Here is a 14499-nt window from a genome sequence, read left to right as displayed (position 1 = left end):
GGCAGTGCAGTTTCAGTGTGATGGTGCAACTCCATGAGGTAGAGAATCTACAGGAGAAAAACAGACCAGAAAAGATCTGTTTCAATCAGAAATGGGAGGGAGGCTTCCTAACACAAACGCTGACCACAAATGCCAGTGCAAACAACACAGAACCCCGGGGCATTACTAACTCCCCCAGCATATTTTGCTTCTGATCACCACCTCCCTCAAACAGACCTTCCCTTTTACAGTCTTTCCCTCATACTTATACCTTTCCCCTACTACTTCTGTTTTCCCTTCTATTAACTTTCCCCTTTCTTTTCACCTTTCCCCTTCCACTTCCTTCTAAAGTAAGACAAGTTTCTCTGTGAAATGAAATATGTCTGATATTCTCTCTTTGAGCTAAATCTGATGAGAACAAGATTCCCACAATGTGTATCCCTTTCCCTTCTTTCCCTCAATTATAATAGGTCATTTTTGCCTATTCATGACATGTAATTTTTCTAATTTTATCTCCATTTTTCATGTTTTCCAGTACAATCCCCTTTCCATCTCTAGTTTCTTTTTCATATTATCACAATAAAATCAAATTATACCTACACTCTCTAAGTAAACCCATAACAGAAATATATTTCTCAACAGTTCTTTTCTTTTTACCTTTTTAATTCTTCTCTTGAGTTCTGTCTGAAGATTTTTTTTTCAATTCTGCTCTTTCCATCAGAAATAGATGAAATTCACCTGTGTCGTTGAAAGTCTGTCTTCTTCCCTGAAATATAATGCTCATTCACTTCCATTTGTTCAATTCCAATTTTTAGTTGGTCCTTTTTTTAGGTCCTATACTATTTGGCCAATTTTTAAATGAGTTGTTTTGTTCATTAGACTTTTTATTCCATTTCACAAATTTTGTTTTTCAGCAAAGTGATTTCTTTTTCATATCTATTTTGTAAGGAGTTATATGCTTTTTCCATTTCATCAAATCTATTTTAAGGAGTTTTCTTCAGAGAGTTTCTGTTTTTCTCTTTTCCATATGATTTGGAGTGTTTGGAGTTTTCTTCAGATAATTTCTGTATTTACTTACCCATACCATTTGGATGATTGTATTCCAAACATTTATGGGTTCTGCCTCTCCAAAATTAGTTCAGATGCTTAATCTGCTATTGGTGTGAGAGAAAGTCAGTGGAATTCAGATAGAGACATATCTACTCTCTGTCATCTTGGCTCTATCCCTTTTATTAATATTTTTCAGTCTTTAAAGTTTTATATTAATACTAAGCCTTTTTTAAAAAAATAAATGCACGGAGCTTTGGAAGGAATGGGGAAATTATTAACAATGATGCCAAACAAAATATAAAATAAAGTGAATCATTGTAGAATTTTTTTAAATTTGCAAAACAAGAGATGGATGAGGAACACAATATGAAAATAATGTATTAATGAATAGGTTTGAACCATAGGCAAAACAATCAATAACTATAGCAATCTAGTGATTGACAAACCCAAAGGTCCCAACTTTGGGATAAGAATTTACTATTTGACAAAAACTGCTGGGAAAGTTGAAAATTAGTATGGTAGAAATTAAGTACCATACACCAAGAAAAGATCAAAATGAGTTCATGATTTAGGCAGAAAGAATGAGATTATAAATAAATTTGAAGAACATAGAATAGTTTACCTTTCAGACTTATGGAGGAATTCATGACCAAAGAAGAACTACAGATCACTATTGATGACAAAATGGAAAATTTTAATTATATCAAGTTAAAAACTTTTATACAAACAAAACAAATGCAGACAAGATTAGAACAGATTCAATAAACTGGGAAAACATCTTTACAGTTAAAGGTTCTGATAAGGGCCTCATTTCCAAAATATATAGAGAATTTACTAAAATTTATAAGAAATTAAGCCATTCTCCAATTGATAAATGGCCAAAGGTATGAACAGACAATTTTCAGATGAAGAAATTGAAACTATTTCTACTCATATGAAAAGGGGTTCCAAGTCATTATTGACCAGAGAAATGCAAATTAAGACAACTCTGAGATAACACTACACACCTCTCAGATTGGTTAAGATGACAGGAAAAGATAATGATGAATATTGGAGGGGATGCAGAAAAACTGGGACACTGATGCATAGTTAGTGGAGTTGTGAATGGATCCAACCATTCTGGAGAGCAATTTGGAACTATACTTAAAAAATATCAAACTGTGCATACCCTTTGACCCAGTAGTATTACTACTTGGCTTATATCCCAAAGAGATTTTTAAAAAATGAAAGGGATTGTATGTGCAAAAATGTTTGTGGCAGCCTTTTTCATAGTGGCTAGAAACTGGAAATCGAACGGATGCCCATCAATTGGAGAATGGCTGAGTAAATTGTGGTATATGGATGTTATGAAATATTATTGTTTTGTAAGAAATGACCAGCAGGATGAACACAGAGATTCTTGGAGAGAATTACATGAAGTGATGCTAAGTGAAATTAACAGAACCAGGAGATCATTATGCACTTCAACAACAATATTATACAAAGATAAATTCTGATGGAAGTGGATATCTTTGGCAATGAGAGGATCCAATTCAGTTCCAATTGATCAGTGATGAAGAGAACCAGCAATACCCAAAAAATGAACACTGGAAAATGAGTGTGGAACACATAGCATTGCACTCTTTCTGTTGTCATTGCTTGCATTTTTGTTTTTCTTCCCAGTTAATTTTTACCTTTCTAAATCCGATTTTTCTTGTGCAACAAAAGAACTGTATAAATATGTATACATATGTTGTGTTTAACATATACTCTTACATGTACAACATGTATGGGACTGCCTGCCATCTAGGGGAGGGAATGGAGGGAAGGAGGGAAAAAGTTGGAACATAAGTTTTTGTAAGGGTCAATGTTGAAAAAGTACCCATGCCTATGTTTTGTCAATAAAAAGCTATAATAATAAAAAACAAACTAATGTATTAAAATATATTCTTTTAAAATATATATATGTGTGTATATATGTGCTGTAATTTAATAGTCTCATTTTCATTTGCAATTCATTTTTCTGCCCTGTATAAAGATGCTCACCTTTGTTGAATTTATTTCGTTCAAATTTTAGCATCAACAAGAGAAAGCACATACTCTCACCAACTATCATAATTTCTATAATTACAAGCTATAGTCTACTGCAACAAACCTATGAAACCTATGCTTTCTCTTCTCTTTGTCTCTTCTTCCTTCACACCTCACTCATTTCTTCGAAAAATATGATCACATGAAATTCACGTAATCTTTTTGAACCTTAAAGAACTTCTCAACAAAAGTTAACATATATTGGATTGCTTGCCACCTAGGGGAGAGGGTGGGGAAAAGGAAGGAAAAATCTGAAACAAAAAGCTATGCAACAGTCAATGTTGAAAAAATTATCCATGCATATGTTTTGAAAATAAAAAGCTTAAAAAAAAAGAATGTACCTTCTAATCATTAATCTTAAAAATTCAAAAAAATATAAATAATAAAATAGGTCATACTAAAAAAGAAAGAAAAAAATAAAAGTTAAAGAAGTTTTCACTTGGGATTGGTAGAAGGACTTCATATTTTACTACTGAGAAATCACTGATCTTGACATTCGTGCATTGATTGTTGGATATTTGATCTACCTGTTTGATCTTAATGAAATGGGTCATTGCCACACAGATACCACCTGGTGACCATCAGTTATTGATGTTTTGGGACTACAAGTATATTTATAAAGAATTATGGGAGAAAGGAGGAAAAATGGAACAAGAAGGAGAGGGTGGAGATTCTGGAGATACATCACTTTTCATCTTGTCACAAAGTATCTTTTTTGTGAACTGATCACTCATTTTGCCTAAAGATTCCATACAAATATTCAAAAAAGGCAGCTGTAACTCTTGTTAATATTAACATTGCTGTTGGTGCTTGCCCAGGAGAGATTACAAACAGTTCTTATAAAATAAAATAGAAGGTTCCCCACTATCCCTTAGAAATTGAAGGTTAAAAAGAAGAGTGGGACACAATCCTTGGACTGACTTCTCTGCTTGAATATGATATGAAAGTGCTTTGATTATCTTTATTCCCCAGACTTTCCTAATTATTGTTGTTCAGTTACATGTCTCTTCATAATTTTATTTGTGTTTTTCTTGGCAAAGATAATGAAATGGTTTGCCATTTCCTTCTCTGATTGAGGCAAATACGGTTAAGTAACTTCCCCACAGTCACATAGGTAGTAAGAATTTGAGGTCAGATTTAAACTTAAATGAGTCTTTCTGTCTTGCATTTTCCTATGGCACATTACAATTTTAAAAAATTCACTAGCCATTGTTTATGAAATTTATAATATGACATAAAAGGTGAATAAAAGGGAATGACATGAATCTTCATCTTTTTACAGTAATAAATCATGTTATGCTCCATTGGCTAGCTAGGTTGAACTCTCTCACTCACTTCCTATTAGAACTTAAGCCTAACTTATCAAACTATAAAATAACTTGCTGTTTCTAGAAACGCCAAGAAAGCAACTTTGAGAAGGTGTATTTTTTTTTTTTTATTTGCTATTTGTTGATCAGGCAAGAGCAAGTTAGACTTTACATTTTATTTTTCTTTACCTAAATACATTTTACCACATTTGCATGTCAAAGGGAAATAAACAGAATCTCAACTACAGAGCCCATGAATATTGCAAATGTAACAAGTTACCAGCAGAAGTTAATTTCAAAGAACTCCAGAAAAGGTCTGTTTCAGTCAGGGACAGAGAAAGGCAGAAAGGCAGGCCAAGTACAAGCAGGGCAAGCACAGATGCTGAGGGCAGGTAGCACACAGTCCTGAAGCATTGTGGTCTACATGTACCAGAGAATCTAGAGGGAGGTAACTATAGCAGTGTTAGCTACTCTGCTCTAGTTGCAACCCAGTAGATCATCAGAGAAATTAAACACAAATACAGAAGGTAAATCGTGAAACCCCAAATACCAGAATTTTAAGATATTTGGTCATTTCCACTCAGCAATTGAAGTCAGTCAGCACTGACCCAGTGCAGAAACTGCTACTTGTAGAGGAAACTTAGACAATCTCCCTTGCCCTAAAAGCAGATGTCAGTTTTTTTTTTTTTTTGTTTTTTTTTTTTTTTTTTTTTTTTTATGAGCAAAAAATAAAAAAGAATTGTGATCAAAGATAGTTTTTATTGTGAAAGAGGAAAAAAAAAGATTTCAAACCCTGGAATTACTAAAAATAGATTGTCTCCAGATGAAGCCCCAAAGGGGGATATAAATTGATCCCTGTCACACAAGGCTTTCCTGGAAGAAATTTAAAAGGACATTAAAAGAGAGAAAGAAGAAAAATGGGAAAAGGAAATTTGAACTTTGCAAGAGGGTTTGAAAGAGAAAACACAGAAATCATCTGAAGAAAATTCTTTATAAAACAGACTCAGTAAAATGGGGGGGAAGCATATAACCCCTTACAAAATAGATTTTGCAATATGGAAAAAATAACTCCATGAAAAAAAGAATTTGTGAAATGGAAAAAGAAAATAACTCTTTAAAAACAGAATTTGTGGGGAAAATCCATATAACAAAACAACTTATTTAAAAGTCCAATTGCCCCAAAACAAAAAAGAAATTAAAAGGTAAATAAAGAAAATAATTCACTAAAAATCAGAGTTAAATAAATGGAAATGAATGACTCAAGGAGAGGTCAAGAATCAGTCAAGTAAAACTAAAAAAAAAAAAAAAAAAAAAAAAAAAAGGAAAAAAAAGAAAAAGAAAAGAATTAGAAGAAAATATAAAATACCTACTTGGGAAAACAACTGACCTGGAAAATAGATCTAGGAGACGCAGTCTAAGGATTATTAGACTTCCTGAAAGCCATGATGAAAAAAGAACCCATACTTTATTTTTTTAGGAAATCATCAAAGAGAACTGTCCTGATGTCCTAGAATCAGGAGGTAAAATAGCCATTGAAAAAATTCAATGATCACTTCCTGAAAAAGACTCCAAAATTAAAACTAAAGGAATATCATGGCTAAATTTCAAAACTATTGGAACATGGAAAAATGTTGCAAGCAGCCAGAAAGAAACAATTCAAATGCCAAGGAGTCACAATAAGCATTAACCAGGATCTAGAAGCTTCCACCTTAAAGTATCAAAGGGCCTGGAATCTGATATTTCAAAAAGCAAAGGAACTTGGAATGCAACCAAGAATAAACTACCCCACTAAATTGAGCACTTTCTTTGAGGAAAGAAGATGGACATTCAAGGAAACAAGTGAATTTCATTTATTTCTGATAAAAAGACCAGAGCTGAACAAAATATTTGACCTCCAAATATAAAACTGAAGAGAAGCATAAAAAGGTTAAAAGAAAAGGACTCTTGAAAACTATATTTCTGTTATGGGTATACTTAGAGAGTGCTTGTATGATTTGATTTTACTGTTATAATATAAAAAAGAAATTATGGGTGGAAAAAGGATTGTACTGGAAAAAAAGGAAAAGTGGAGGTAAAAATAAGAAAATTTTATCTCACAAAGAGGTAAGGCAAACGTACAGTAATTGAGTGAAAGAAGGAAGGAAAATGAACAATGTGTGACTCTTACTATCATCAGATTTGGCTCAAAGAGAGAATATTAGATATGTTTGTTTCATAGGGAAGTTGGAGGGGAAAAGGAAGTGGGGAGGCTAATAGAAGAGAAAAAAGAAATAGTATGGGGAAAGGTATAAGAAAGAGGGAGGACTGCTTGAGGCAAGTAGTGCCCAAAAATAAAATACTTAGGGGAAGGGAATGAGAAAAGAATAATTTGGGGTAAATAAGATGGCAGGAAAAACAGAATTAGTAGTTTTAATAGTAAATATGAATGGGGTGAACTCTCCCATAAAATGGAAATGGAGAGCAGACTGGATTAAAAGCCAGAATCCTACAAAATGCTGTTTACAAGAAATACATTTAAAGCAGAATGATACATACAGAGTAAAAGTAAAATGTTGGAGAAAAATTGATTATGCTTCAGGTTAAATTAAAAAAAGAGCATCCTGATCTTAGATCAAGCAAAAGCAAAAATTGATCTTATTAAAAGAGATAAGGAAGGAAACTATATCTTGCTAAAGGATACCATAGATAATGAAACAATATCAATATTAAAATATATGCAACAAGTGGTATAGAATCTAAATTCCTAAAGGAAAAGTTAAGAAAACTGCAAGAAGAAATAGACAACAAAACTATAACAGTGGGGGATCTCAACCTTGCTCTCTTAGACCTACATAAATTGAACTACAAAATAAATTAAAAAATAATTAAGGAGGTAAATAGAATGCTAGAAAAGTTAGGTATGATGGATCTTTGGAGAAAATTGAATGGAGACAGAAAGAAGTATAACTTTCTTCTCAGTAGTTCATGGAACATGTACAAAAATTGCCCCCGTATTAGGCTATAGAAACATCAACAGCAAAAGCAAAAAGTCAGAAATAGAAAATATATTTTTATGGTCACAATGCAATAAAAATTACATTCCATAAAAGGCCAGGAAAAATAGACAAAAAATAACTGGAAATTACATAATCTAATCCTAAAGAATGAATGGGTGAAACAGCAAATCATAGACTTTTTCAATAATTTCATCCAAGAGAATGAAAATAATGAGACAATATACCAAAATTTGTGGGACACAGCCAAAGTGGTAATAAGGAGAAATGTTATATCTCTAGAGCACTACTTGCACAAAATAGAGAACGAGAAGACCAATGAGGCTAGAACTAAAGAGCTGGAAAAAGAACAAATTAAAAACCTCCTCTCAAATACCAAACTTGAAATTCCAAAAATAAAAGGGGAGATTAATAAAATTGAAAATAAAAAAACTAATGAAGTAATAAATAAAACTGAGTTGGTTTTATGAAAAACCCAACAAAATAGAAAAAAAAAAAACCTCAGTTAATTTGATTAGAAAAAAGAGAGAAAATCAACTTGTTAGTCTCAAAAATTAAAAGGGAGAACTTTCCATCAATGAAAATTAAATCAGAACAATAATTAGGAGTTATTTTGCCTAACTTTATGCCAACAAATTTGATAATCTAAGTGAAATGGAGGAATACCTACAGAAACATAGGTTGCCCTGATTAACAAAAGAGGAAATAGATTACTTAAATAATCAGATTTTAGGGGGGGGGGGAAAAAAAAAAACAAGCTATTAATCAATCCCTAAAAAAAATCTCCAGAGCCAGATGGATTTAATTCTACCAAACATTTAAAGAACAATTAATTCCAATACTACACAAACTATTGGAAAAAATAGGGAAAGAAGGATTCCTATCAAATTTCTTTTATGACACAGATATAGTAATGATACCTAAACTAGTAGGTTGAAAACAGAAAGTTATAGACCAATTTTTCTAATGAATATAAATGCAAAAATCTTAAATAAAATATCTAAAGAGATTACAAAAAGCCTTCCCCAGGATAATACACCACAACCAAATAGATTTATTATGCAGAACTAGTTCAATATTAAGCAAATTAATACCATAATTGACTATATCAATAACTAAACTAATAAAAACCATATGATTATCTCAATAGATGCAGAAAAAACATTTGATAAAATCCAACATCCATTCCTATTAAAAACACTAGGCAGCATAGGAAAAAAAGGACTTTTCCTTAAAATAGTCAGTAGCATCTGTTTAAAACCATCAGCAAGCACATATGTAATGGGGATAAACTAGAACCATTTCAAATAAGATCGGGGTGAAATAAGTTTGGTCACTATAATCATTATTCAATATTGTATTAGAAATGCTAGCTTTGTCAATAAGGGAAGAAAAGGAGATTAAAGGAATTAGAGTAGGAAAGGAAGAAACTAATTTATCATTCTTTGCAGTTGATATCATGGTATATGTAGAGAATCCTAGAAAATTAACTTAAAAACTATTAGAAACAGTCTGCAACTTTTGCAAAGTTGCAGAATACAAAATATATCCACATAAATCATCACCCTTTTTATATATCACCAACAAAGTCTAACAACAAGAAATACAGAGAGAAATTCCTTTTAAAATAATTGTCGATAATATAAAATATTTGGGAATCTATCTGCCAATGGAAAGTCAGGTCGAGCAAATATAATAAAAATGAAAATACTACATAAACTAATCTATTTATTTAGTGCTATACAAATGAAACTCACAAAACTATTTTACAGACCTAGAAAGATTACAAAATCCATCAGAAAGTAAATAAGGTTGGGGCAGCTAGGTGGTGCAATGGATAGAGCATCATCCCTGAAGTCAGGAGGACTTGAATTCAAATCTGGCCTCAGACACACTTCCTAGTTGCCTCAGTTCCTCAGTTGCCTTAGGGGAAAAAAAGGTCAACAATTTCAAGGGAATTAATGAAACAAATGCAAATGAATGTAGCCTAACTATACCAAATCTAAAATTATATTATAAGAAGCAGTCATCAAAACCATTTAGTACTAAGAAAAAAGTAGTCTATCAGTGGAATAGGTTAGGTTCACAGGACAAGATAGTAAATTACTATAGTAATCTAGTGTTTGACAAATCCAAAGACCCTATCTTTTGGGAAAAGAATTCACTCTTTGACAAAAACTGCTGGGAAAATTGGAAACTAGTATGAAAGAAACCAGGCATTAACCCACACCTATAACCATATACTGAGATTAAATCAAAATGAGTTCATGATCTAGACATAAAGAATGATATAATAAACAAATTAGAAGAGAAGAGGATAGCTTATCTCTCACATCTGTGGAGGAAGAAGGAATTTGTGACCAAAAAAAAAAAAAAAAAACAGGATAGCATTTTTTATCACAAAATAGATAATTTTGATTACATTAAGTTAAAAAGGTTTTGTATAAACAAAACTAATGCAGACAATATAAGAAGGGAATCAATAAAGTGAGAAAACATTTTTACATCTAGAGGTTATGACAAATACCTTATTTTTAAAAATATATAATTGACTCAAATTTATAAGAATTCAAGCCATTCTCCAATTGATAAATGGTCAAAGGATATGAACAGACAATTTTCAGTGGAAGAAATTAAAACTTTTTCTAGTTCTATGAAAAAGCTCTCTAAATCACTATTGATCAGAGAAATGAAAATTAAGACAACTCTGAGGTATCATTACACACCTGTCAGATTGGCTAAGATGACAGGAACAAATAACGATGAATGTTGGAGGGGCTGTGGGAAAACTGGGACACTGATGCATTGTTGGTGGAGTTGTGAAAGAATCCAACCATTCTGGAGAGCAATCTGGAATTATGCCCAAAAAGTTATCAAAATGTGCATACCCTTTGACCCAGCCATACTACTACTGGGCTTATACCCCAAGGAACTACTAGAGAAGGGAAAGGGTCCTGTATGTGCCAAAATGTTTGTGGCAGCCCTTTTCATAGTGGCTAGAAGCTGGAAGATGAATGGATGTCCATCAATTGGAGAATGGTTGGGTAAACTATGGTATATGAATGTTATGGAATATTATTGTTCTATAAGAAATGACCAACAGGAGAAATACAGAGAGGCTTGGAGAGACTTACATCAACTGATGCTGAGTGAAACGAGCAGAACCAGAAGATCATTATACACTTCAACAATGATACTGTACGAGGATGTATGCTGATGGAAGTGGATTTCTTCAACATAGAGAAGAACTAATCCAATTCCAATTGATTAATGATGGACAGAACCAGCTACATCCAGAAAAGGAACACTGGGAAATGAATGTAAACTGTTATTTTTACCTTCTGAATCCAATTCTTCCTGTGCAACAAAAAATTCTGTTCTACACACATATATTGTATCTAAATTATACTGTAATATATTTAACATATATAAGACTGCTTGCCATCTGGGGGAGGGGGTTGGGGGAGGAAGGGAAAAAATCTGAATAGAAGTAAGTGCAAGGGATAATGTTGTAAAAAATTACCCATGCATATGTACTGTCAAAAAATGTTATAATTATAAAATAAAATAAAAAATTAAAAAAAAAAAAAGCTAATATACATGTATAACAGAAAAGATTAAAAACTAAAAAAAAAAAAAAAAAAAAAAAAAAAAAAAAAGAATTCAAGCCATTCTCCAATTGATAAATGGTCAAAGGATATGAACAGACAATTTTCAGTGGAAGAAATTAAAACTTTTTCTAGTTCTATGAAAAAGCTCTCTAAATCACTATTGCTCAGAGAAATGAAAATTAAGACAATTCTGTGATACCATTACACACTTCTCAGATCGGCTAAAATGACAGTAAAAGATAATGATAAATTTTGGTGGGAAATGTGGGAAAACTGGGAACTCTAAAACATTGTTGATGTAGCCGTTAATGGATCCAATCATTCTGGAGAGTAATTTGGAGCTATGCTGAAAGAGTTATCAAATTGTCTATAGCCTTTGACCCAGCAGTGTTTCTACTGAGCTTACATTTCAAAGAGATCTTAAAAGAGGGAAAGGGATCAAAATGTGCAAAAATGTTTGTGGCAGCCCTTTTTGTAGTAGCAAGAAACTGGAAATTGAATGGATGCCCATCAATTGGAGAATGGCAAAATAAGTTATGGCATATAAATGTTATTGAATATTATTCATCTGTAAGAAACAATTTCAGAAAGACCTGGAGAGACTTACATGAACTAATGCTAAGTGAAATGAGCAGAACCAAGCGCGAATTTAAAGAACAACTAACTCCAATGCTATGTAAACTATTTGAAAAAATTGGGATTGAAGGAGTCCTACCAAATTCCTTCTATGACACAGACATGGTAGTGATACCTAAACCAGGTAGATCGAAAACTGAGAAAGAAAACTATAGACCAATTTCTTTAATGAATATTGATGCTGAAATCTTAAATAAGATATTAGCAAATAGACTTCAGAAAATCATCCCCAGGATAATGCACTATGACCAAGTGGGATTTATACCAGGAATGCAGGGCTGGTTTAATATTAGGAAAACTATTAGTATAATTGATCATATTAATAATCAAATTAATAAAAACCATATGATCATCTCAATAGATGCAGAAAAAGCATTTGATAAAAGCCAACATCCATTCCTACTAAACGCTTGAGAGTATAGGAATAAATGGACTATTCCTTAAAATAATAAGGAGCATATATTTAAAACCTTCAGTAAACATCATATATAATGGTGATAAACTAGAACCTTTCCCTGTAAGATCAGGAGTGAAACAAGGTTGCCCACTATCACCATTACTATTCAATATAGTACTAGAAACTCTAGCCTCGGCAATAAGAGCCGAGAAAGAGATTCAAGGAATTAGAGTAGGAAATGAAGAAATCAAATTGTCACTTTTCGCAGATGACATGATGCTATACTTAGAGAACCCCAAAGACTCTGCTAAAAAGCTATTAGAAATAATTCAAAATTTTAGCAAATTCGCAGGATACAAAATAAATCCACATAAATCCTCAGGATTTTTATACATTACCAACACAATCCAACAGCAAGAGATACAAAGAGAAATTCAGTTCAAAATAACGGTCGATAGTATAAAATATTTGGGAATATATCTACCAAAGGAGAGTCAGGAATTATATGAGCAAAATTACAAAACACTTGCCACAAAAATAAAGTCAGATTTAAATAATTGGAAAGACATTCAGTGCTCTTGGATAGGCCGAGCGAATATAATAAAGATGACAATACTCCCCAAACTAATCTATTTATTTAGTGCTATACCAATCAGACTCCCAAGAAACTATTTTAATGACCTAGAAAAAATAACAACAAAATTCATATGGAAGAATAAAAGGTCGAGAATTGCAAGGGAACTAATGAAAAAAAAAGTCAGAGGAAGGTGGTCTAAGTGTACCTGATTTAAAGCTATATTATAAAGCAACAGTCACCAAAACCATTTGGTATTGGCTAAGAAATAGACTAGTTGATCAGTGGCATAGGTTAGGTTCACAGGGCAAGATAGTGAATAAAAATAGCAATCTAATCTTTGACAAATCCAAAGATCCCAAATTTTGGGATAAGAATTCATTATTTGACAAAAACTGCTGGGAAAACTGGAAATTAGTATGGCAGAAACTAGGCATGGACCCACATTTAACGCCACATACTAAGATTAGATCAAAATGGGTCCAAGATTTAGGCATAAAGAACGAAATCATAAATAAATTGGAGGAACATGGGATGGTTTACCTCTCAGACTTGTGGAGGAGGAAGGAGTTTGTGTCCAAGGGAGAACTAGAGACCATTATTGATTACAAAATAGAAAATTTTGATTACACCAAATTAAAAAGTTTCTGCACAAAATTTTCTAATGCAAACAAGATTAGAAGGGAAGTAACAAATTGGGAAAACATTTTTACAGTTAAAGGTTCTGATAAAGGCCTCATCTCCAAAATATACAGAGAATTGACTTTAATTTATAAGAAATCAAGCCATTCTCCAGTTGATAAATGGTCAAAGGATATGAACAGACAATTTTCAGATGATGAAATTAAAACTATTTCCACTCATATGAAAGAGTGTTCCAAATCACTATTGATCAGAGAAATGCAAATTAAGACAACTCTGAGGTATCATTACACACCTGTCAGATTGGCTAAGATGACAGGAACAAATAACGATGAATGTTGGAGGGGCTGTGGGAAAACTGGGACACTGATGCATTGTTGGTGGAGTTGTGAAAGAATCCAACCATTCTGGAGAGCAATCTGGAATTATGCCCAAAAAGTTATCAAAATGTGCATACCCTTTGACCCAGCCATACTACTACTGGGCTTATACCCCAAGGAACTACTAAAGAAGGGAAAGGGACCTGTATGTGCCAAAATGTTTGTGGCAGCCCTTTTCATAGTGGCTAGAAGCTGGAAGATGAATGGATGTCCATCAATTGGAGAATGGTTGGGTAAACTATGGTATATGAATGTTATGGAATATTATTGTTCTATAAGAAATGACCAACAGGAGAAATACAGAGAGGCTTGGAGAGACTTACATCAACTGATGCTGAGTGAAACAAGCAGAACCAGAAGATCATTATACACTTCAACAATGATACTGTACGAGGATGTATGCTGATGGAAGTGGATTTCTTCAACATAGAGAAGAGCTAAACCAATTCCAATTAATTAATGATGGACAGAACCAGCTACATCCAGAAAAGGAACACTGGGAAATGAGTGTAAACTGTTATTTTTACCTTCTGAATCCAATTCTTCCTGTGCAACAAAAAATTCGGTTCTACACACATATATTGTATCTAGAATATACTGTAATATATTTAACATATATAGGACTGCTTGCCATCTGGGGGAGGGGGTTGGGGGAGGAAGGGAAAAAATCTGAATAGAAGTAAGTGCAAGGGATAATGTTGTAAAAAATTACCCATGCATACGTAATGTCAAAAAAATGTTATAATTATAAAATAAAATAAAAATTTAAAAAAAAATTTTCTTTCTTATTTCTTTTGTGGTTTGATTTACCTAATTCTGAAAGTGCAAGGTTGAGATCTCCCACAATTATATGTTTTTTG

This window comes from Sminthopsis crassicaudata, chromosome 1 (assembly GCF_048593235.1).
Source record: "Sminthopsis crassicaudata isolate SCR6 chromosome 1, ASM4859323v1, whole genome shotgun sequence".
NCBI lineage: Eukaryota > Metazoa > Chordata > Mammalia > Dasyuromorphia > Dasyuridae > Sminthopsis > Sminthopsis crassicaudata.
Note: the sequence above shows the minus strand (reverse complement) of the source record.